The sequence below is a fragment of the Equus przewalskii genome, chromosome 1 (genome assembly GCF_037783145.1).
Source record: "Equus przewalskii isolate Varuska chromosome 1, EquPr2, whole genome shotgun sequence".
NCBI lineage: Eukaryota > Metazoa > Chordata > Mammalia > Perissodactyla > Equidae > Equus > Equus przewalskii.
The window spans coordinates 125196808-125200360 of record NC_091831.1 but is presented as its reverse complement, the minus strand read 5'-3'; the positions used below and the strand labels follow the sequence as shown (position 1 = coordinate 125200360).

The 3553-nt window shown below is 51.7% G+C and overlaps 1 long non-coding RNA gene across 1 annotated transcript; it reads right to left on the bottom strand.

Annotated features, from left to right (window-relative positions):
• Positions 1 to 1098: 1098 nt before the first annotated feature.
• LOC139083809 (uncharacterized) lies at positions 1099 to 3289 on the bottom strand. Its single transcript, XR_011540763.1, has 2 exons — positions 2980 to 3289; positions 1099 to 2680 (listed from the first exon to the last, which is right to left on the bottom strand). It is a non-coding gene; the product is annotated as an uncharacterized lncRNA (long non-coding RNA).
• Between the last annotated feature and the right edge of the window lie 264 nt (positions 3290 to 3553).

Here is a 3553-nt window from a genome sequence, read left to right as displayed (position 1 = left end):
TGCAGCAGAGCACGCGAACTTAACCACTCGGCCACAGGGCCAGACCCTACCTTTCTTTTTAAAATTATCCTTTGGTAGTTCTTTCCTGAAAAGTTGAGAAATGGTGTATTCAGCATTCTCTACAATGTAGCAGGCGTGATGTAATGCTACGTATGGACAATAGAATTTGAGTAAGTATATGCAGTATGATTAGAACTACATTTAATGCTCATACGAACAAAAGACTGGAAAAGATATACCAAAGTGTATATCTTTTACACTGCTTGATATTTTTATTATATTTCCCCCCAAATTTAAAAAATGGGCTGATGCTACCTTTGTTACAGACGGCCAGGGAGGCTACAGTCTAAGACTTTGTTTTATCGATGGAGTAATGATTGCTTTCTGGGTCATGAAGGACTGGAGTGGGGCATCCTGTCTGCTGCACAGCTACTGGGGTGAGTCCTCCCAGCAGAACTCACTGCTGACAAGGGAGGGGCATATGATGAGAGGAACAGTAATAATAATAATAAAATCAGAAGCACATCTAATGTCCCAGGAACCCTCATAACACCCCTTTGAATACTACTGGTGTAGTATTCCCATTTCACAGATGAGGAAACTGAGGGAGTTAGGAGGCTTAGGGGGTTAGGTAACGTGCCATCTAGTATGTGGTGAAGCAGGAATTGAAAGTCAGGCTAATGGCCTTGCCACCCTTCATCACGTAAGACACAATTGGAAAGGAAATCCTGGGATCCCCCTCTGAAAAATCAGCCCCACTACTGAATCCACGCCCCCCAGAATCAGTTCTTCCAGGAAACATTTGCTGACCCTCCTCTGTATCCCAGGCCCTGAGGATAAGACATGGCCGAGTCTTCAAGGAACTCACGAGCCAGGATGAGCTGGCAGGGATGGAAGCGGAAGGAAGGGGTGCTGTGAGAGCACGAGGAGGGGCCCTGCAGGAGCAGGGGGAGGGTTCGGCGGTGCTTTCAGGCGGAGGGACAGCCAACTTGAGTCTCAGAGGATGGGAAGAGCTGGCCTGGTAAAGGGGTTGGTAAAGGGGCATTCAGGGCAGAAGAAGGGCCTCAGCAGAAGGGTAACAAAGAAACACCAGAGAAGCACAGTGAGGGCATTCATTCTGGCACTGCTGTCCCTGCCTCCAGGGCCCACCCATCCCCTCCCCAGTGATCAGAAGGCCATTTCATTCAGTGGGAAGGTGGCTACAGTTGATCGCTGGGGATGGGTACCAGAACATGCCAATCAGAGCCCACCTTTCTCTAGGATGTTTGGACTTGGGTCCGATCGTGCCCCCCCAAGGCCTAATGGTGTAGGATGCAGGTGGAGAAGGTATGGCAGTGGTGCACAGAGGATGTCAGAAGAGTAAGACCAGGCGGTGTGAGGTCTGAGCAATGGGTCTACACATCCCTGAGGTCCAGCCGTCCGCCCAGTATGGGGTCCCAGGCACGTGCCAGGTCTTCTTAATACATTCTTCATTTCCTTTAGATTGTCCAAATGGGGTTTCTGTCACCTGTAACCAAAAATCCCTGCTGTCTCCAAGTTGGTGAGAGTCAGGAGAGTCTGCTCAGGACAGGGTCATTCCTGCAGACTCAGAGAGGCTGGAAGCCCATGGCTTCATTTACTGGGAGACATTCCACTGCTCAGCGGATCAGCCTTCCAACTCATTATTGCTGGTGTCTCCTCTCCCTGGAGAAAAGGCGCCTGGATTGACGAATGGCCCCTGGGAACCTGCTTGGTGAATAGGCCCCAGTGCCAGCCGTGATCTTTGCAGCTAGTGGCATCCAGCTCGGGTTGCCCAGGAGTCGGCAAACTGTTTCTGTTGATGCCAGATAATAACTGTTTTAGGCGCCGTCACAATTGTTCACCTCTGCCACGGCAGCGCAAAACAGCCAAAGACAGTACCTAAGTGAAGGAGCGTAGCCAGCTTCCAATAAACTTTATTTATAGACAGGGAGATCTGAATTTTGTGTGATTTTCATGTGTCTTGCTATATTATTCTTCTTTTGATTTTTTTCAACTATTTAAGAATATAAAAGCCATTCTCAGCTCTCAGACCAAGCAAACACAGGTGGCAGAGGGCCAGGTTTGGCCACCTGCTGACGAAGAGCATAAACCTTCATGCCAAGAAGGAAGGTGACTGTCAAAGAGGCTGGACAGCTGGGTCAGCTGGTTGGGGATACTGCTGGGGCCACTGTCCAGGCCTGTCACACTGGATTCCTCTTCTCTCCGGTCATTCAGACTACCCTCTTCAGTTGACACCCTCCTAGGAATGAAGCTCAGGACCTGTGAGTGGGCTCAAGTGCCTGGAGATAATGACATTTCCAGCCTGGCTTCCCAAACTGTAGCCTCGGACCACCTTGATTCAGCTGCTCCTGACACTGCTAAGGGTCGCTCTTCTGCCTCGGCCACTGTGAGAAGCAGATCATTTAAACCCACCCCCCATATACCCCTGACAACTGAGGGGCCAGAGTGGGCTGCCTGCCAGAAGCTAGGCGGGGCGTGGGCCAGCTGCAGTTGGTGACTTGTGGCCTGGCTAGAAAACAAGGGCTGTCTTTTGAGAGGTGTCTTGAAAGACCCAGAGGAAGCTGCAGTTAGCGGCGGGCTCTGTGGCAGAGGTCAAGTAGACTCCGACGCTGGGGTGGCGCAAGTGGCCAGGTGCCAGTTGAAGTTATGGGAAGTAGAGCTGTGGGTGAGAAAGGGAGCTGGTTAGGAAGAGAAACAGAGTGGGTGCCCTAGAGACAGACAGACAGACTGGGTACTGGGAGAGACGTGGGAGCTGAATCCCAGAACTGCCCCGTTGCTGGCCCTTCCTGAGACTTGACTCGGACGCTTCCCTGTGTCTTCCCAGCCCTGACGCCTGCCTTTCCTCAGTGAACCCGACCCTTGGCTGACACACTCCAGCAACCTGAAAGCCATGACTGGAGCAGGTCATTTCTGCTGCTGGCTGGGCTCATCCCTTGCACTGGGACTTTATGACTTTACCCTCAGAGGGAGCTTTGAAGGCAGGCTGGGCTCTCCTTGCTGTGCTGGCATCTGCAGGCTGGACTCTTGCCTCAGCCACTAAGACTCAGGGCGCTGACCTGGGCCCTGCTTTCCCCACCTCTCAAATGGCCAGCCTGCAGCCTGCTCCATTGATTATGACGACACTGAACTCCATCTGAGTCCCATGCCCCCGAAAGGCAGTGATGGTTAAGAACTCCCCTCACTTCTTTCAGTTCCGGGGAAAAAGCTAATCGCGAAGGACCACCTTGCTCTTGCAAATTCCAAGAAAAATACCCATCTCCATTCTTTCTTAGTCTTCCAAGACTTACCGATGGCTCTTGGTTACCTGCCTCTCTAAAACCTCAGGCCCCTCCCTTTTCATTGAGACGTTCCTCACTAGCGAACATTCTCCCTGTTGCAACAGCCTGAATAAAATCTCCTTCATTGTTTGGTGCCTTTTGCTCCCACAATTGCCAGAGATTGTTGTAAGCATCAACTGGGTGGGGTATCCGGAGTCCTAGGTTCCAGTCCTGGCTCACCCATGCCCGGCATCCCCTTCCGGCCGGTTTCGGGT